Source organism: Ceratotherium simum, chromosome 1 (assembly GCF_057802395.1).
Source record: "Ceratotherium simum simum isolate JZ-2026a chromosome 1, ASM5780239v1, whole genome shotgun sequence".
NCBI lineage: Eukaryota > Metazoa > Chordata > Mammalia > Perissodactyla > Rhinocerotidae > Ceratotherium > Ceratotherium simum.
Genome location: NC_141900.1, coordinates 35,833,732 through 35,856,445, shown reverse-complemented (window position 1 = coordinate 35,856,445; position 22,714 = coordinate 35,833,732). Strand labels below are relative to the sequence as shown.

At 38.0% G+C, this 22,714-nt stretch overlaps 1 protein-coding gene across 4 annotated transcripts in view; it reads right to left on the bottom strand.

The window, feature by feature from the left end:
- CDK14 (cyclin dependent kinase 14) overlaps positions 1-22,714 on the bottom strand; it is a 550,404-nt gene that overhangs the window by 354,185 nt on the left and 173,505 nt on the right. The gene's annotated exons all lie outside the window — the stretch shown is intronic.

Here is a 22,714-nt window from a genome sequence, read left to right as displayed (position 1 = left end):
AGAGGAGAAAGCCTCCACAGAGACGAGAGGGGACTTTAAGATGCCAGACTTAGCAAATAAAAATACAATACAGGATGCCCAGTTAAATACTACAAGGGTCATACAATTCTTCAGTGGTAGCAGCAGTGTCAAATTACAAAACGGTGTTAAGGATGACCAAAAATTTGAAAAGGTTATGAGTTTTTGCTAAGTGGAAGTCACTGGTAACCTTTAAGGAAAATCATTCTAGTTTTTATTTGAGAAATTCTATAAAAGAATAATTGATTCCTATGTTTGAATTACTGTGTGTGCTTTCTTAATTTGATTTCTGATTAAATTGTTCTTTTACCAAATTGACTCAAAGGGGGGAACTTCATTACCCCTCCAGAGAAAGGGCAAATGTTGAGCATTAGAACTCCTCTTCCTACTGGGGGAAGGTTAATACTCCTCAAAAAGCTAGAAGCTCTCAAAGACCAGTTTTCTACATTAATATATGCATTATAAATGACCATTTAAAACCTTAAAGAAATGTCTTCTCTCTCTTCTCTAAAGGCTACAAATTGCTTAGAGTGATTCCATGAACACAGGGGGCCCACAGCAATTAAAAAGAAGGCAGTTTCCCACAGGTTTATTTCTATGAAATTTTTAAAAAATCACACTCACCAGGGAAATGAAAAACATAAATTGCACTTATTAAACATGAGTTATAAGCTTTTAATTTGCAGGGATGTGTCAATCTATATATTCATGTGCATGTATACAGAAAAGACTGTATCCTGGAAGTCTTAGCGTTAAAGAAAGCTTGCTAGATATCCTCTGAGTCAAATATGCATAGCAAATCATTTCAGTTACTTCCTTGTAAACAAAGAAAAATAAACATCCTTCATAAGAAAAGTCTATAGGTTTGAAAATCTCAGCTCTTGACTGTCATCTCAAATTTACTTTTGCATTATACTTCATCTCCAAAATATAAAAGGCCATATACTGCCCTCCAATGACATATAAAGCTTCCACTAACTCCATGCACAGACCAAAGCAATATATCACCGTACTTAGGGATTTGCCTAGATGCTTTATGAAGCCCAAAAGCAATACCTACGTTTATCAAATCATTGAAATAATATGCCCATACATTTCTCTGGTCATATTTTTGCTCCAAGTACAGCAATATGTATTATAATATGGCAGCAAATGAAAAGTTTGGGTTACAAATAATATATATATACAAAAAATATTGGCCATTTGTTCTTTGTGGGTTTTAAGATTTTATTTCTATCAAAACATTTTAGATTGATGAAAGTTTTACTTGAAGGCAGGACTTCCTGTTAAACACTGCAAATTTAATCCAAGTAATTTTTCCATCTCACACATAAAATTCAAAGTTGAGGGAAAATACTCCTACCCAAGTTTACTATCACTTGTTTGCTCAGAATATTTTTATGACTTTATTTTTCATGGTTTAGGTAAATCTGAAATTATAATAGCATAGGATTGTTGGCCAAGTATTTTCCACAATCTACTACCAAGGTAAAAATCTTCTGGAAATATAAGAAGTATCTAGAAGTATTATTTTTCAAGCAGTAGCTAAGCTACTAGAGATCTCCAATTCTGAAAACTTTCAAGCATGCAATTGGAAACAAAATTGTGAGATAAGCAGCCGTACTTTCATGTTTTTCCATTCTCAGTTTGATTTAGCTCCCCTGATACAGCAATACTTCAAAAATATTTTCGTTTGATTGGTCATAAAGGAATCTTTTCAGATGACACGCCTACCCAGACTAGGGAAACTAAAGAAAAAATAAACAAGTGGGACTTTATCAGATTAAAGACCTTCTATAAGACAAATGAAACCAGAATCAAGATGAACAGACAACCCACCAGCTGGGAGAGAATATTTGCAAAACATACATCTGACAAGGGGTTGATCTCCATAATATATAAAGAACTCATACAACTGAACAACAAAAAAATAAACAACCCGATCAAAAAATGGGAAGAGGAAATGAACAGACAGTTCTCCAAAGCAGATATACAGATGGCCAATAGGCACATGAAAAGATGTTCAACATCACTAATCATCAGGGAAATGCAAATCAAAGCAACACTAAGATATCACCTCACGCCCGTTAGAATGGCTATAATCACCAAGACAAAAAACAACAAGTGTTGGAGAGGATGTGGAGAAACAGGAACCCTCCTACACAGCTGGTGGGAATGCAAACTGGTGCAGCCTCTATGGAAAACGGTATGGAGATTCCTCAAAGAATTAAAAATAGAGATGCCCTATGACCCAGCCATCCCACTACTGGGACTCTATCCAACAAACCTGAAATCAACAATCCAAAGAGGCTTATGCACCCCTATGTTCATTGCAGCATTATTCACCATAGCCAAGAAGTGGAAGCAACCTAAGTGTCCCTCGACTGACGATTGGATTAAGAAAATGTGGTATATATATACAATGGAATACTACTCAGCCATAAAAAAAGACAAAATCGTCCCATTTGCAACAACATGGATGGGCCTGGAGGGTATTATGTTAAGTGAAGTAAGCCAGAAGGAGAAAGACAAACACTGTATGATCTCACTCATATGTGGAATATAAACCAACACATGGACAGAGAAAACTGTATTGTGGTTACCAGGGGCAATGGGGGTGGGTGGTGGGCACAAGGAGTGAAGGGAGTCATATATACGGTGATGGACAAACAAAAATGTACAACCCAAAATTTCACAGTGTTAAAAAAACTATTAAAACATCAATTAAAAAAAATATTTTTGTTTGCACTAATTATTTCACCATGTGCAGTATCAATAGGTTCTGCTATACGTATTAATCATCTTACAAAACAGTAGGATGTCTACTATTTGGTTAATTTACGTTTCTAAAATTTAATCGGTTATGGGTGAATCCCTGCTGGGCAAGTTTTGATTGTTTTCTAACACATTCATGATTCTGCTGGAGAGGATTGCATATGTTAGGCTAAGAAAGGAAATCCGTAGCAGGAGTTGGGATACCAGAATGCAGTTCTGGGCCAATCAACTAGCAAATCACTTAAGGGTTAAGTCTTAACGTCTATGATCCTGCCTCTGGGAAGTAGCACATCCTAGTGTTAGGAGCTGTAGAGACAGGGCCAGCCCCGTGGCTTAGCGGTTAAGTGCGCGCGCTCTGCTACTGGCGGCCCGGGTTTGGATCCCGGGCGTGCACCGACGCACCGCTTCTCCAGCCATGCTGAGGCCACGTCCCACATACAGCAACTAGAAGGATGTGTAACTATGACGTACAACTATCTACTGGGGCTTTGGGGGGAAAAAAAAAGGAGGAGGATTGGCAATAGATGTTAGCTCAGAGCCGGTCTTCCTCAGCAAAAAAAAGAGGAGGATTGGCATGGATATTAGCTCAGGGCTGATCTTCCTCACAAAAAAAAAAATAAAAAAAAAAGAGCTGTAGAGGCAGATGGACCTAGGTTTGAGTCCATCTAGTAATCAATCCTGTGGGTTCACAATCTGCTGGTTAGAATGGGTAGCTGGTGGTAGTTCCCAGTTCCCTTTGCCATCAACCGTCTGCAACATTCCAAATGTATTAACATAAGAGAGGCAGAGGGAAAGACCTATTCCAGATCCAAATCAACCCTGGAAGTCCCCGAGAGAGTAGAAATGTTTAACTGCTTCCCACAAGGCTGACAATCTTTATAATATAAAGGCATTTAGAAAGCAACATCACAGACAACTATTTATTAAATGACTACTATGCATTTAGGATTTTTAAAAAAATATTACCCAGGTCATCTTAAATAAACAAACCCAACCAATCTGCTGCTCACCATGGAAACTGCCTCAAATCTCTGGCAAAAAAAAAAAAAAAAAAAGATATCCCTACAGAAAAATCAATCCTGCTCTTCATCAAGAAAATTTTATAATCATAAGTACCTCCATGAAACCAAGTTGTCATCATTAAAACTGACCCCTGTTGCTGGTTCCTGCCCACACTAGCCCTAAACTTAAGGACAGAAGGAAGGAGTATCAGCTCACAGACAGACGACAGAACCACTGCCAAGTTCTTGCTTATTGTTTCCTTTAATTCTTTTTCTTGGGCCCTGTTCAAATTGTTAGGGCTTTAAAAAAAGCGCTATTATCAATCCAATTCTTATGAGTATACTCAGGGACTTGACTGAGATGGCAGGTGTCCAAAAAATATAAATGTCCTACAGTAAAATTCCCTTTAACTTTCTTACTTCTAAACTTCTCCCACAGTAAACTATACGGTACAATTCCTCCACATATGGTATTAATTCGCTTTTTTAAAAATTAAAATAGGATTTATTTGATGGTCTTTTGAAGAGTTCCACCACATTCCAAAATCTCAGAAGAAAATGAGAAATACAGAGAAACCTAAATGACGTATCTTTTTGGCACTTCCCACTAAGAACAGATATAATCTGTGGTGAGAGCTGCATTTCAAAGATGTGATTCACCGCCAAGTCTCTAACCATCTTCTCTATAGTGATGACTCATGTGACTTTCACGCCAGGTCTGGACTCCTCTGGTCTTGGCAGTTCAAACTATCTACTGAACTCTCTAGGACTCAGTTTGTTCTTTTGTAAAATAAAGGAACCAGATTATATATATAATCACTACTGTTCTTTTCAGCTCTAAAATTCTGTGCTTTGGTGATTTCTACTGGATAAGTGGCAACCACCTCAAGTTCAGCATATGTAACATCTAATCAATCACTTTGACCCTAAAACTGCTGCCACTTCTGGTTTCCTGTTTCTGTAAATGGTTCTCGAAAATCAACCTCAAACTCACCCTTGCATAAGACACTCAAATCATTCCCAGCTCTTTATGAATCCCCCTCAACTAGACACATTCTTCCTTTTCAGTGTCTTGTTCTATATCCTCTTCCCCAGGCTTCGTGACATTCTCTTACAGATCCCAGGTTTCTTGGTTTTTTCCTCACTAATTATCCCAGAGGTCCTGGCCATATTAACAATCCAGCATCAACAATGAAACACATGCTACGGTAACAAATGCAAGAGTAACAAAAATAAAAGGAACAGAAGACTTAGAAACTAAGACTTTGCACAGAACGATACCAGATTATCTTTTTAGTAGAATAACAATGAACACAAGAACAGCTAGAGTTTTCATCAGAAAACATGTAGGAGCAACCCACACACCCCACTGCCAAGAGATTTAACTTCCTCTATGCCAGTCAAGCTGGTGCTAGGGTTGAGTGGGGGAGGAAATGGTATTTCCTACCTTAGCCAGCTACTCTAGTGGCAGGCCTTTCTTTGTTCATTACTCCTTCTATGAATCTTATCTATCTGGTATGGTCTGAGTATTTGTGCTCCACCTCTCCTACAAAGTCATATGTTGTAATCCTAACTCCCAAAGGTGCTGGTATTAGTAGGTGGAGGCTTTGGGAGGTGGTTAGGTCATGAGGGTGTTGCCCTCACGAATGGGATTAATGCTCTTAAAAAAGAGATTCCACAGAGTTATCTAGCCTCTCCCACCATGGGAGGAAATAAGACGTCTGTGACCTGGAAGAGGGCCTTCCCTCAACCATCCTGGCACCCTGATCTTGGACTTAGGAGCCTCCAGAACTGTGAGCAATACATTTCTGCTTGTTTATAAGCTACCAAGTCTCTGGTATTTTGTTATAGCAGCCCGAACGGACTAAGACTATCATTTAAGATCAGCCCAAATCCCATCTCTTACATGACCACACCAGAGATCTCGTTCCCTTTTAATTCAAAAACTACTAGGACTTTTTCACTATTGCTTAAATTCCATTAATACACTAAATGAACTCTGGTTTAGTTCTATTTTGGTAGCAGTAGGGAAAGAGCTGTGGACTAGTCAATGTTTGCTTCACACCACAACCCTCAGAATATAAAGGCACAAGAGGTTATCAATAGTTTACAATTGAACACAAGTGACCATGTCATAAAGTATAATGTAGAAGTGCTAAAAGATAAGTGTATAAGCAGAAAACAACAACAAAACAAGCAAGCAAAAGGAGAAAAAGATTCTGTCTGTGAAGCCAGAAAGGTTTCAAGGAAGATATGGCACTTTAACAAGGTCTTAAAAAATGGTGATAGCAGAGTTGGGAAGGGGTTGGGAGGACTCAGGCTTGAGAAAGGCAAGGGACATTCTTTCCTCTGAGATACAGCTTCTCTGGCTGCTTCTCCACTATGGAGTCATAAAAGTTCAAGCTGTCACTTGCCATTTACAATCAGCTTCTTGGCTGCACAAGTTACACAGTGATGTTTTGCTTGCGTTGGGTTATTTTTATCTCACTGAACAAATAGTATGTTGTAATTAAAGCTGTTTGTCAAAAACTGACAGCAATGACATACAGCTTCAAAACGTTCTTCAGTGCAATCTTAGAAGATGTCTCTTTTCCTTCTTCCAAGTGGTCAGGGCAGGTCAGTTCAGCACAGAGTCTGCTCCTACTCCCTGTTCTCTGCCTTCCTGGAATGATGAAGGCTATAAACATCACTGACGTCAACACTGTTAACTAGAAGACAATTTCTGACAAGTGACTGGAATAATAATTTTTTTTTAACATTCCAATGTAAACTGTGGCCCATGTTTCTTGTAATGACAAGAGAAGGGGTAGCACCAACAGGAGACCCTCAAAAGCTTCCTTCTGACTAGTTGACCCCAACATTGCTCAGATGCCACCTCTTCCCTTATTAGTTTAAAGGCTCTGTGACACCAACAGAACCCTTCTCGCTCTTTCTCCTCAATAGATTTTTGTAATTACAGCCCTATAATTCAACTGATAACATGTTCGTCTTTCTCCACTAATAAATTTTAAGATCTTTGAGAATAGGAGATAGCGGTTTTTATACAGTAGTCCCCCCCTTATCCACAGGGGATATGTTCCAAGACCCCCAGTGGATGCCTGAAACCACAGATAGTACCGAACTCTGTATATGCTATGTTTTTTTCCTATACATACATACAATAAAGTTTAATTTATAAATTAGGCACCGTAAGAGATTAACAACAATAGCTAATAATAAAATAGAACAATTATAACAATATACTGCAATAAAATTACTGTAGATACAGCAACCTCAGCTACTCATTTAAAGAAGGCACTTGATGGTTTCTCTTTGTCGTGTCTGAATTGCCAGCATCTCTCGCACTTTGGGGTCATTATTAAGTAAAATAAGAGTTACTTAAACACAAGCACTATGATATTTCGACAGTCAACCTGATAACTTGAGAGGGCTACTAAGTGACCGATGGGCAGGTAGCATATACAGCATGGATACTCTGGATAAAGGGATGATTCACATCACAGGCAGGACTGAGTATAAAATTCAATGATTTTTAGTAAATCTATAGATCTGCAGCCATTACTATAACTTAGATTTGCCCAACCATAAGAATAATCCAGCACCAGAATAATTTCATTTCACCAGAGAGTGGCAACAGTTTACAGCCAATCCCCACTCCCAACTCCAATTACAGGCAACCACTGATCTGCTTTCTGTCTTTATTGATCTGCCTTTTCTGGACATGTTATGTATATACAACCAGGCCTATATAGCTAAGCATAATGTTTTCACAGTTCAAACATGTCGAAGCATGTTATCAGTAGTTAGCTCCTTTTCATTGCTGTATGGATATTCAACAGTTTATCAGCTTAACAGTTGATGGACATTTAGATTTTTCCTGATTTTGGCAATTCTGCATGGTAAGGTTAAGAACATTCATGTACGTGTCTTTGTGTGGAAGTATGTTTTCCTTTTTACTGGGTAGATAATAGCCAGGAGTGGAAATGCTGGATCATATGGTAATTTAATATTCAACTTTTTAAAAAACTGTCAAAATGTTTTCCAAAGTGGCTGTACCATTTGATATTCCCACCAGCAATGTATGCGAGTTCCAGTTACTCCATATCCTTGTCAACACTTGTTATTGTTGGTTTTCTCAATTATAGTCATTGTACTGAGTGTACAGTCATATCTCACTGTGGTTTTATTTTTCATTTCCTTTATGACTAATGACTTCGAGCATCATTTCATGGGCTTATTAGTCATTCATATGTCTTCTTTGGTGAAACATCTATTCAAATTGTTTGCCTATTTAAAAATTTGGGGAGGTCTTCTAATTATTGAGTTTTATATATTTTACATATTTTGGGCATAAATTCTTTATCAGATATATTATTTGGAAATATTTTTTCTCAATGTGTGACTGATCTGAAAATGTCTTTAGTCTTCATTTTTGAAGGATAGTGGAATATTTGGTTTAAAAGTTGTTTTGTTTTTAAGCATTTTGAATATGTCATTACATTGCCTTCTTGCCTCCACTGGTTTAGATGAGAGTTTAGATTTTAAACATATTTTTTTTTTCCTGCATGTAATGACTTGCTTTACTTCTCTTGTTTTCAAGATTTTCTCTTTGTCTTTCAACAGTTAGACTATGATGGATCCAGGTTTGGGTCTCTTTATGTTTCTCCTAATTTTGGTTCATTTATCTCCTTGGAGATCAATCATATTTTTCAATATATTTAGTAAGTTTTTGGCAATTGCTTCTTTAAATATGTTTTTGCCCCTTTCTCTCTCTGTCCTCTCTTTCTGGGACTATCAAATTCCTTTCCAATATACATGATGTATCTATTTTTTTATTAAAAAATCTCCTTGTTTACTCTTGTTCTTGAGTGTTCTTAAACATTCAAGGAAATTTACCTTAATCAAAAGCTTGAAGATAAATGAAAATAAATCCTGTCAGTGATCATGACATTTGTCATGAATTAATTACTGTTCATAGCTTGTCATCTTTTGACTATTTCTATGTTACTAGATAGTACATAGCAAAACAATCTAAAAGCTCCTCAAATATTGAGAAGTAACAAAACTATACCAATGGATTTCATTTTTATTAAGCAACTTGCAGTAGCTATGATAATTATTATCATGACAGTAGTTTATATGTAGATTATGGATTCCCATCACTTTTTTAAATTAGCCAAGAAATTTTAAAGAGAAGAAAGTATCATCTTTGAACCACACACTTCAGTTAAAAGACCCCTGTTAAAATCTTAACTTACCTATTTACTAGTAAATTGTGTGACACATGGCAATTTATTTATCTCTAGACCTCAATTACCTCATCTGTAGTATGGAGATATTGATACCTATATATAACACAGGATTATTGCGGGAATTAAATGAGGTAGCATTTTTAAAAGATTAGCATGGTAGGTACTGAAAAAGTCCATGGAGATTTTTAGCCAGTTATAAATGCCTTCAGATGAGAAGTAGTTACATAATCCTTCCAAAAATGTTTTAAATATACATGTATCATAGCTCAATTTATATTTCAAATACAATATTTTTATTTATATTTCCAGATATAACTTGAAATCTATATTTCCAAATAAAATATGATAAAATGTAATATAACATTTTTACAAATTTAAAGCAGACAAGAAATAACATTTCATTAAAAAAAACTTTATCCTTTAAAGACATGAAAAAGAAAACATGATTTTCATAGTTTTTAAAGTCACATGATCTAACAGCTTGCAAATTTTTTGTTGACATCAATTGGCAGATACCCATCATATTACTCAGATTTACAAAGAATAACAATTTTGGCAATTTACATAAGCTTACTTAGAATCAAAGTCTAGACTCATGGATTTTTATCTTGCATTTAAAAAAATTTTGTCTGTCAATTGTCAAATGCTCTGAAGCAATTCATGTTAATTTTTTCAGTGACAGACAAAAAGGGTTATTATTAGAGGGTTTAAAAGAAATATTTTAAACAATAAATAAGCATCACATTACAGTATGTATGTATGAAGAGTACTGATACAATTATAGATCCTTTTTCCAAGTAAAGCTTCATACTGATACTATTATTTTAATCATGAAGCTCTAAGATCACATAGTCCCAAATCTTTCATTTCCAAGATGAAGAAACTGAAGACAAAATATGCTAAGTGACTCACTCACGATCACATAGCTAGTGGCACAGTCTCTACCAAGACTCAAAATTTTCCAACTTGCTGTATGGTGCTTTCCCAACTTCACCTCTCTGCTTCTTAGTAGCCTGAAAAGAATCTATATACAATTTTGATCATATAGGTTTCTGACTCAACTGTAATGCAGTATAGTAGAATGAAAAGCAAGGATATGGAGTTTATTCAGTCACTCACTCACTCATTCACTCACTCATTCAACATGTATTGAGTGGCTATCATGTGTCAGGCACTGCCCTGGGCACCAGGTAGAAGACCCAGGTTGAACTCTGTATCTGCCACTTCATTATTTGTGTGACTGGACAAAAATCTCTTTAGATCCCAGCTTCTTATAAAGCAACTAAAATGAAGATAACATCAACATTCCTCACGATGTTAAAAGATTAAATGAGATCATGTACTTGGAAGTGACAAGTAAGGTCCCCAATTTAGCTACAACTGACTTGTTATCTAAATTGCACCACCATATAAACAACTGCCACATGAATGCCAGACCCCAAACGTAACGTGTCAAGATTGAACTTATTACCTTTCCCTTCCTATAACCACCCCCATCCCGTAGTTCTTTTCTTATCATTGGCTCCACAATCTACCCAATAACTATTCAAGCCAAAATCCTGGAAAAAATTCTGAGTACCTCCATCTCCATCAAGCCCCATGTCCAGGCAAATACCAAGCCCTACCAGGTGTCCCTCTTAAGTCCCTCCCAAACACATTCATCTCTTCTCGATCCCTACTACTAAAGCCTTTTTATAGGCCCTCATGATTTTTTGCCTTAAGTACTTTGATACCTTTTAGTGTCTCTAAACTAGCTGCATAACCTGAACTGAAAATAGGGAGATCCAATGAAAATCTGCACGTTGAAGGGTGAGATCACCCTGCAACCTGTCTTTTACTCAATCCCCATAATGTGGGCAGTAAACTTCAATCCTCTAGGCAGGAGATTAAATAATCCTTTCCTGTAGACTCTTAAGCCTCTTCCTAAGAAAAGATCCCCACATACTGGCATTTGAGGGGCTGTTAGAAAAAAACTGCTTAACCCCCTCCCACCACCCTATAATGAAGCCCACCAACCAACATTCCCTACCCAAGCATCCAAAGCTTCCAGTCAGCATATTAGTGTCTCACTCTTAAATATGACTTGGCAATCAAGAGCTCTGGGGAGCTGAAGGATGCTGACAATGAGAAGGAGAAGAAAATAGACAATCAAAAAAAAATGAGACAGAGACATTTCATAAGAAAATTCAAAGGAACTATATCACTTATCGTCAAAGAGATAAGAGAGGATAACCCTTCTTGATCTTCTTTTGGGAGTTTTCCTTGAGTCTACCACTCAAATCTTCTCCTAAATTTTTAATTCTTGTTAATGCATTTTTAATTCCAAGAAATTTTCATTATTCCTTGATTGTTTCTATTTTACGGCCTCATGTTTATATTTAATGGATGCAGTATCCCAACAATCCTATGAGGTTAGTAGTATTTTTATCCTCCTTTTACAAATGAGGAAACTTGAGGCACAGAAAGTTTAAGAGGCTTACTCAAAATCACACATTTAGTCAGGAACAAAGGCCAAATTTGAGTCCAGGCAATTGGGCTTCACAGCCCAGGCTCTTAACCACAAGGTGAAACTGACTCTTGTTGGTCATTCATCCAATTTGTTAAAATCTACTGTCAGAGCCAAATGTGCAGCCAGAGCACCACCAGTATGCAACTGAGAAACCCCTGGACAAGGTCATCTCTAAAATCTGACCTAGCTAAAATCTGACCTAGCTCCCAAATTAGCTCATATAGGATTAATACACCTCATCCAATCCAATGATGGAACAATAGTGCCTTAAAAAACATTTGCCAATAAAACAGCTGAATTCAGAAATATCTAAGCTGAGCACAGAATTACTGAATCATAAGAGTTATTAAGACCCTCAAAAGACACCTAATTTAACCTGTCACCCACTGCATAGGGTCAGATATTGCATTAGCACAGGAGAAAGTCTCACTAAGAATTGTGATTATAATCTACTTGTTGACTTAGAAATCACTACAAGATGATGAACAACTCAAAACACCGACATTGACAAAATACAAACAGGAAACAAATGGCTGCCCTCTCTCCCCATCCCCCACACCCTCATCTGGTTCTATTACAGAAAGAGCTTATGCCCCAGGAGCCCCTCTTCCCATCTGTGCCCCCTCTCTCAGTTCAGCTTCCAGGACCCCAAGCAAAAAAATTCCAGGTCAGGGAAGAAGGAGGGAATGGAAGGCCTGAGTTCTCTTTGGCAGATTCCCCCTCTCACCAGGAAGGTGATTGGGGTAAGATGTGTCTTGGCATACAGACATTTATTTTTTTATTTTTTTTTTTTTATTAAGATTTTTTATTTATTTTTTGCCCCCAAAGCCCCAGTAGATAGTTGTATGTCACAGCTGCACACCCTTCTAGTTGCTGCATGTGGGACTCGGCCTCAGGATGGACAGAGAAGTGGTGCCTCGATGCGCACCCGGGATCCGAACCCGGGCCGCCAGCATCGCAGCGCGCGCACTTAACCACCAAGCCACAGGGCCGGCCAAATACAGACATTTAGAATTCAGAAATCTTGTCAAGAAATGATATTACAAGCGATATTTAGGTTCTATTTGATTGTAAGTGCCATATAATTGTTTCACTGCATATCTGGATAAAAAAGAGACTCTTGTGGAACAGCATAGGATCCCAAACAAGATTCACATTTTGTCTCTGAGTAAGTGTGTCTGAACTCCCAACAATCAATATACAGAATTGTGGAAGTAGACCTCTGTCATTTCACATCTACTTAGTAGCCTTAGGGATCTCCACTGTATCAGTTCTCCCTGCTTCCAACCCCAGACTAACTAGCAATGCCTCAATCACCTTCACTGCCCTGACAGACATAATCTCTCTCCACACAAGCTACAGTTCACGAGTCATTCAATCATCCAGGAAGAGTGATACTTTTCCTAAAAAAAACAATAATTCACAACAACAAAAAAAGAGCCTATTTAGAAAAAAGCAAGAAGAAATCACCTTGAAGAAAGTTAATGCATTCATTCGTCTAATATATATAAACTTAGTAAAAAGAAAACAACCAAGAGTGTGATCAAAACCACTATATTGTACCTTTTTCTCCTAAGCTTTCCAAGGTGCAATGCAGGTCCCAGTCAACAATTACCTACAAATCTCTCTGTTAAATAGAGATTTACAGGAATAAACACCTGTAGTGGATTGAATAGTGTCTCCCAAAAATTCACGTCAACCCAGAACCTCAGAATGTGACCTTATTTGCAAACAGGGTTTTTGCAGATGTAATTAGCTAAGTTAAGATGAAGTTATACTGTATTAAGGCGGGCCCTAAATACAACAACTAGTGTCCCTATAAGAAGAGGAGAAAACAAAGAAGGATTAAGGCCATATGAAGACAGAGGCAGAGATTCAAATGACGCAGCAACAAGCCAAAGAACACCAAGGATTGCTAGAAGCCACCAGAAGCTAGGAAGAGGCAAGAAAGGATTCTCCCCTTGAGCCTTCAGAGGGAGCATACCCTGCTAATACCTTGATTTTGGACTTCCAGCCTCCAGAACTATGAGAGAATAAATTTCTGTTCTTGCTTTGTGTGTATGAGGAAGATCAGCCCTGAGCTAACATCCGTGCCAATCCTCCTCTTTTTGCGGAGGAAGACTGGACCTGAGCTTACATCCCTGCCCATCTTCCTCTACTTTATATGGGACACTGCCACAGCATAGCCTGACAAGCAGTGCGTCGGTGGGCACGCGGGGTTCCGAACCCAGGCAGCCAGCAGTGGAGCGCACGCACTTAACCACTATGCCACGGGGCCGGTCCCTAAATTTCTGTTCTTTTAAGCCACCAAGTTTGTGGTAATGTATTACAGCAGCCCTGGGAAAGTAATACAACACCCCAAACATGAAATGCAAAAAATGAAACTCAGATTGGTTAATTACCAACTCAGATTGGTTGAATTACAACTCAGATATCAAACCTGATATTCGATCTTCACAAGCAATTATATCAGACAGCTAGAAGGAAAAAAAATTGTGTAGTTAAAAAAGAAACAAAAAATATAAAGATACTGTGATGTAAGATAGATGTGATAAAATCAAACAGTAGACAAATACCAAAATTTTTAATGGCTCAATTAAAATCAGTCTTATTTTCTATTTCATAACTTTACCAAATTTATAAAAATAGTATCAATAACAGATAATTTATATACCAAACTTACTGTACTATTAAAAATATTTTAATTATAATTAAATTACAACTATACAATTAACAATCAAAGGATCAAATTATTCATTTTACTAGCAATTTGTTTCCAAATAAAAGGGGTTGTCTTTCTTTCTTAATCCCATCTTCAATTTCTTTTTTTTTTTTTTTAAAGATTTTATTTATTCATTTTTTTCCCCCCAAAGCCCCAGTAGATAGTTGTATGTCATAGGTTCACATCCTTCTAGTTGCTGTACGTGGGACTCGGCCTCGCGTTGGACGGAGAAGTGGTGCCTCGGGGCGCGCCCGGGATCCGAACCCGGGCCGCCAGCATCAGAGCGCGCGCACTCAACCACTAAGCCACGGAGCCGGCCCCCATCTTCAATTTCTATCTACCTCTGTCTTCCTGGGTACCTCAATTTTTATTTGAAATCTAAAATGTTTCTCTAGAATTCTAACAGAATGAATAATGGGGAAAAAAAATCAACTGAGGAATAAACCAAAGAAAAGATTCTCTTTCTGAAGAACGAGAGAGAAAGAGAAAGAAAAGCGGAGTAAAACATATGGGACTCTTGAGACATGTATTAACAAGAATATATTCAGATAAGTCCCATACTATACGGTTTACCTTACAGAGTTCTTTGCCTTCTGCATTTCCTTCCTTCCTTCCTTTAGTACACTGCTGAGCCTATTTTTCCTTTCCTGTTTCTGACTCTCCTTTGTCCTACATGGATGCTGCCCCCCATCTTTATTGAATAATATGCCTCTACTTTTATAAATAAGGTTTATCCCTAAATTTTTTCCCCCAAAAACATCTATCTTTTTTGGTTACCTTAACTTAATGGCAATGATGCAAACCTTTGCATGAAACAAAAATGCAGCATAAGTTCAAATGTTCTACCTAAAATCTCTCTAATCATACCATTAAGTGTGGGCTCTGGAGTGTGACTGCCCAGGTTCAACTTCAGCGTTACCACACACTAGCCGTGACCTTGGCGAGTGACTTAACCTCTCCATGCCTAACTTTCTTCACTTTAAAACAGAAATAACGAAAATGCACACCTTAAAAGGTTTCATGTGAATTAAGTGATATTAGGCCCTAGCTGTATATGGACGGTGCATCAGCACACATAAATATTGCCCGTTGCTGTTATTACTCTTATAATTTTAAATTGTTCTGTATTAGAGTGTCAATTTCTCATTAAGCATGACTCTTGCCTTGCTAAGAAAACCGTTAGAGTTCAAGAATCCACAAAAGGAGACAATTGGTTTCATTCCTTGTCTGGGAAAATCTTAGTCAAAAAAGTGTCTGGACATCTAGAATACAATATCACAGAGTAAAAATATACACAGTCTGAAGTTTTAAAGATGGGATATTAAAGGGGCCGGCCCCGTAGCTTAGCGGTTAAGTGTGCGAGCTCCACTACTGGCGGCCCGGGGTTCAGATCCTGGGCGCGCAACAATGCACCGCTTCTCCGGCCATGCTGAGGCCGTGTCCCACATACAGCAACTAGAAGGATGTGCAACTATGACATACAAGTGTGTACTGGAGCTTTGGGGGAAAAAAAAGGAGGAGGATTGGCAATAGATGTTAGCTCAGAGCCGGTCCTCCTCAGCAAAAAGAGGAGGATTAGCATGGATGTTAGCTCAGGGCTGATCTTCTTCACAAAAAATAAAAAAATAAAGAGGGGATATTAAGACATTTCATCTACTCCCTTTCAAACTTTTCCTCTATTCTCCTGACTCTTTATCAGTACCATCAAAAACCATGACAATATCATGTAAGGATTTTAAATTAAAATAGAAAAGCTGGCTCTCAGCACTGCTACTTAATTTCTCTAAGCTGCCATCAAAGATAGAATGAGTTTCAAAGCACCTGAACCTGAATTAAGCCATTAAGCATGCTAGCTCTTTGAGATAAAATTCGAAGTCCAACATGGGACATAAATCTAGGTAAGATTAGGGTTGCTTACAAGTATTTCCACGTTAGGTGTAAATTATGTGTTAAAATCTAAATTCCCAGGTAAGCTTATAAGTGGCAAGCAGCCACTTGAAAACTACTTTACTGTGCTTGGTGCTTTCCTACTTCGAAATCTTCCTGCTGTTGACATTTTGTGAATGAAGAAATTGACCAAAACAGCAGAAAAGAGGCAAACTCAAATTAAAGTGCTTCATCTCAATTGAACAAGCCATGTTACCTCCTCATCAATGTAAAAATGTAAAAATGAACATATCCCAAGCATCTCCCACCCTCGTCCTAAATATTTCAAGCTCTACCACTACATACACAGAGGAGTTATTGTGCATGGATTTCTAGAAGTATTAATAGCAAAAGGTAGTAAGCAGTAATGATAGCTTTTGCTTCCACATAAAAATAGCAGAAAAATAAGATTACAAAAGGGAAGAATGAGAAGGCAAGAGAGGGAAAAATAACCAAAATTGTCTTAGCGTTTAATTCTTCTTCTTACTACAGGGTCATTTATCTCCATTAAAAATCACTCAGGGGTCCAGCCCAGTGGCATAGTGATTAAGTTTGCATGCTCTGCTTTGGCAGCCCAGGGTTCACGGGTTTGGATCACGGACCTACACGCCATTCAATGAGCCATGCTGTGCTGGAGTCCCACATACAGAAGAGAGGAAGAATGGCACAGATTAACGTTAGCTCAGGGACACTCTTTCTCAAGCAGAAATAGGAAGATTGGCCACAGATGTTAGCTCAGGGCCAATCTTTCTCACAATAAATAAATAAATAAATAAATAAATAAATAAATAAATAAAATCACTCAGAAGTCAGATTTTATTAGGAAAACCTCAAATTATTTTATTCGAAGGAAAATACAATGTCATTTTGTGATCAGTTCCTCCAGGTCTCAACAATTCTTGTATCATTCCCTGATCTCCAGAGCATTCAAAACTGTGGATATAAAGACTCCTTGGGAAATCAAAACCACAATGCACAGGGAGATGGTTCCTAAGAGATGGCACAAACCAACTCCTATGTTCGGCAAGTAGGGTTAGTAGGGCCCAGAGACGTTAGGTTAGATGTCATGGACTGAACTGTGTTCCCCAAAATTCATATGTTGAAGTCCTAACCCCAACACCTCAGAATGTGATTGTATTTGAAGATAGGGTTTTTTCAGAGGTAATTAAGTTAAATTGAGGTCATTAGAGGGGGCCTTAATCCAATACGACTGGTGTCCTTATAAGAAAATGAAATTTGGACACAGACAGGTACAGAGGAAAGATGACATGAAGACACAGGGAGAAGACAGCCATCTATAAGCCAAGGAGAGAGGCTTGAAACAAATTCTTCGCTTATGGTCCTCAGAAGAAGGGCCCTGACACCTTGACCTCAGACTTCTAGCCTCCAGAACCATGAGACAATAAATTTCTGTTGTTTAAGCCACTCAGTCTGTGGTACTTTGTCATGGCGGTCCTAGCAAACCAACACAGGTGACTTGCCTTATCTTGTACAGTAATGAAAAACAAAGTCAGATCAAAACCCAGCTTTCCAGATTCTCATATCCATGGGGCTTGCCACTTCACTACACTGCCTTGCAACTTAACTCCATGTTTTCACTCCAAGTTCTCTCCTACAAAAATCTTACACTTCTTCAACTTGTTAAGGACCATGCTAAATATATACTGTTTATGCTGAACTCTTATGAGCTACATTCCTACATCACCAAGAAGACATTTTCATAGATGTCTCATGAACTCAAAATGTCTAAAATCCAAATCAACTACTCCACAAAGTTAGCATGACACTGTTTCAGAATCTAAGAAGGTCTAAGTACAAGATGCAACTCCTTGAACAAGTCATCTAACCTCTCTGAGTCCAATTCCATATTTACAATACAGATTCGGTGAACAATATAAATTCTAGACAAAAAAAAACCTTCAGGGGGCCGGCCCTGTGGTGTAGCGGTTAAGTGCTCGTGCTCCCTGTTGGCGGCCTGGGTTCAGATCCTGGGCACGCACCGAGGCATCGCCTGTCAGGCCATGCTGTGGCGGCGTCCCATATAAAGTGGAGGAAGATGGGCACAGATGTTAGCCCAGGGGTGGTCTTCCTCAGCAAAAAGAGAAGGATTGGCATGGATATTAGCTCAGGGCTGATCTTCCTCACAAAAAAAAAAAAACCTTCAAAGGGCTAATGTGAAGATTAAATTGGATAACAGCCTTTTCAAACTATAAAGTGTTACAAGCAATTCTCCATGCAATCACAAACTATTTCTCTTTCTGGCACCATACCTGTACTCATTCAAACTCAAAATCATTGACATTTCCCTCTCCAATCATCTATAATCAATAATTCACCAAACTCTGGAATTTCTTTCTCTACTACATCATTTTTTTGTCACTGCTTTCTAATAAACCCAGGTCCTCCTAATTTCAAATCTGTACTACTTTGAATGCATGATTTATCAGCTTCCAGGTTCCTCCTTATCTAATCTATATCACATCTTAATGTCAGATTTATCTTCCTAACATACTCAGCTCAAGAGTCTTCAGAGGCTCTCCAACCCACAGAACAAAGTCCCAGCTACAGAGCCCTGCATTCTATGACACAGCTGCATCCTAAGGCCAGTTCCTAAGCTTATCTTAAGGCTGACCATATGCCCATGAGCCTTGCCTCATCCCCAGCCAATATGAACAGATAGATCATCAACAACTTCAATTGGACCCTACTTGCTTCTTCCCTTGAACTTCCCACTCTTGGGCCTATCTGTCACAACTGGATCCTCTAATATCATTATGAACTTTCTCAACCTTGAACCTGGGCAGAGACCAACAGCAAAGTTAGGTTGGTTAATTCCAGTGCACACACCACATGCTAGGGACCATGTCTGCTGCAAGTTTCATTTTCCTCTTGCTTTTCTCTTGCCCAGTGTCTCTTTGCCCTCTCCTACTCCCTAACCTTCAGCATCTACCATAATGAAATTCAATAGGACTCTTAACCTTGCCTCCCTCCACAGCTCAACGGAAACCCACTCCTCCATCTCAGCCAATGGTTTCCAATCGCAGTAGACCTAATACCCTCTTTATATAACAAATATTTTATAAAGATGCCTTTACTACTATGAAATGAAATTCACAGATAATAGGATCTGTGTACACATATAATTTCAAATATTTATATATAGAATTTCAAATATATATCTATATGTAACCGAAATACAAAATAGAAATAAAAAGTAATATATAATAAAATAATGTACTTAAATATATAAATAGTCAGCTACAACTACACTGGAAAACATAATGAAGAGTGGTGCTCACATCTATATATAGAATCATCATGAACACAACCACTAGAAATGCAGACTGATCAAGAGTGTTACATTAGCAACTTAAATAGTACAAGCAATACTGCCATTAGTTATGTAATCTTCCAAAATGGTGAACAATTGCAGTAAAGTTTTAAACAAAACAAAATACAATTTTCCTTTGATTTACACTGTACTTGTATTCCTGGAAAATTTGATATGTATTAAATGCGTGCAGAGCACACTTTGTGTTTATATGTGAAGTAGTTGAGTTATAGCCTAAGACAAATATAAATAGGTTTCCAGCTGCATGAATGCCCAAGAAGACATTCAAAAGGCTTATGAGACATAAGACAAGTTCACTGTACCAAAGCAGGGGTTGACAAACTTTATAAAGAGCCAGACAGTATAAGCTCTAGGTTTTGTGGACCATACACTCTGTCACAACCACTTGATTCTAAGAAAGCATAGACAAGACACAAATAGGGCCGGCTCCGTGGCTTAGCGGTTAAGTGCGCGCGCTCTGATGCTGGCGGCCCGGGTTCGGATCCCGGGCACGCCCCAAGGCACCACTTCTCCGTCCAACGCGAGGCCGAGTCCCATGTACAGCAACTAGAGGGATGTGAACCTATGACATACAACTGTCTACTGGGGCTTTGGGGGGAAAAAAATGAATAAATAAAATCTTTAAAAAAAAAAAAAAAAAAAAAGACACAAATAAATGGGAGTGCTGTGTTCAAATAAAACTTTATTTACAAAAACTAGCAGTCAGCCTTGGACTGTAGTTTGCCAGCTTCTATATTTGAGTGTTCCACGCATTTCAGGATGTCCAGCTCCTGTCCACTAAATGCCAGTTGCACTATCCAATTATTGTGATGACAAGAGCACCTCCTTTGGAGCAATAATCACCCCACCCTCCCACATGCACCAAATGAGAACTCCTAAGCTATATATTCCTATTCACTGTACTTGGCAAAGGCTTTGAGCTTTTTGGTCTCAGCTCCTTTTCTCTACCTGTCTGGAATGCAACTTCTCCTCAATCTACTCCTCACTGTTTATCTCTCTTATGCCCAGTTCAAGACCCAGCTGATACTTTGGACTAATGGAGGAATTTCTTTAGAACTTACAATCTTTTAGAAATGATTTGGCATTGATATGCCACCTCATATTATTCCTCAACTTATTATCTATATGTTCTGTCTCCCACCTGGGAGACAGATTCCTTGAGGGCAGAAAGTATGTCTAGTACTCTGCCATATTTATAGACTCCAGTTCGGTGATTTTCCTTAAGTTGCTCAATAAATATTATGATTACCAAGCTAGATGTTGAGGATATAGCAGTGAATAATCAGACAAGGTTTCTGATCTCACTAAGATTATATGCCAGTAGAGAGGAGTGAAAATAATAAATTTCAAATTCCAATAAGAACAATAAAGGAAATATACAGGTTAGTAAAGAAGGGTAAGATGATGGTCAGCTGCTATTTTAGATACGACAGTCAAAGGAAACTTTTCTAAAAAGAAGACATTCAAATTGACACCTGGCATATGAAAAGAGCCAGGGAAGAGCATTCCAGCCATAGGGAATAGCACCTGTAAAATCCCTGACATAGGAAATCTTGTGGCATGTTTGAGGAAAAACTGGTCATACAGTACTTAAAACTGAGGCTTTTAAATAAGGAGTGACATAATATGATTTAGGTTTTTAAAAAGATTTTACTGGTTACAGAGTAGGGAAGGGATAGTAGGAAGGTAAGAGAAGAAGTGGATAGTACAATTAAGAAGCTATTACAGAAGCTCAAGCAAGAACTGATGATACCCTGGACTGGGGGTGGCAGTAAAGAGAGAGAAAGTGGACAGAATTGAGATATCCTTTAGAAAAATAACTTACAGAATTTATTCATGGGCTAGATTTGGAGAGGAGGATCACTGGGTGCTGCCATTACTAATATGGGCAGAAAATGGTTTGAGTTATGATGGCGGGGACCATGAGTTTCATTTGGATTTGTTAAGTTTCAGATGACTATTATATAATGATTGATTTTTGAAGGTTGAACCAGCCTTGCATTCCTGGAATAAACCTCACTTGGTAGTGATATATTACCCTTTTTATAAATAGTCATGCACTGCATAACAATGTTTTGGTCAATGACAGCCTGCATATACAACGGTGGTCCATAAGATTAGCACCATATAGCCTAAGTGTGTAGTAGGCTACATCATCTAGGTTTGTATAAGTACACTCTATGATATTTACACAAGGATGAAATTGCCTAATGACACATTTCTAAGAATGTGTCCTGTTGTTAAGTGACACATGACTGTATTACTGGATTCAAGAGGAAATGCCAGGTAGGCAGATGGATATATGAGAATGGAGACAAAGACAGGTCTTAGCTAAAGAGAGGCATGTGTGGGTCATCAGCTTACAGTTGCTATTTAAACTCATGAAATGAATAAAATCACATGGGAAAGAGTGCTGCTTAGAGAAGAGAAGGCCCCTTCCCTGTCCTAAAACTCCCCAATATTTAGAGAAGGAGCTGGCACAAGAGAAAAAGAAAAGATTAGCTACTTGGAAAATCTGGTGTTACAGAAAAGAATATTTCAACCATGTACAATCTGCTAACAGGTTGGGTAAAATAAGACAGAGAGGAGTATATTTAATTTGGCAATAAGGAAGTCATTAACAAACATTACAAGAACATTTTCAGCTGACAGGAATGATGGAAACCAAACTGCAGTGGTATGGAAATCAGAACGAGAGGTGAGAATGAAAACTGAAAGGAGACTTCTCAGAAATAAATATAAATCAAGACTGTCATGGGAAACAAATCAGACCAGCAACAGGCTACATTTAGTTCATCAATACCTTAATAATATTATTGCAGTAAATCACTGATATTTACCTTGTTGCGGATCAGCGGAAGAAGTATCTGTGATTCCCTCACTGCAAAAATATACTAAAGTCTTATGTCAAGAAAATTTGCACTTTTAAAAATGTAGTAGAGGTAAAGCTATTAATACTAAAAGTTCTGAAACTGAACTGAAAAGTTCCCACTAATAAAAGAAGATATTTTATTCTCTTGGAGTAAAGAAACTATGCAGGAAGTAATAAAGCAAAAGACAGGGCAATTTTATTTCATAACAGTTAAAAACTTATATGTAACAAATAACTACACTGTAAAAGGAATTTTTAGAAAAAGGACAGAATGAAAGAAAATATTA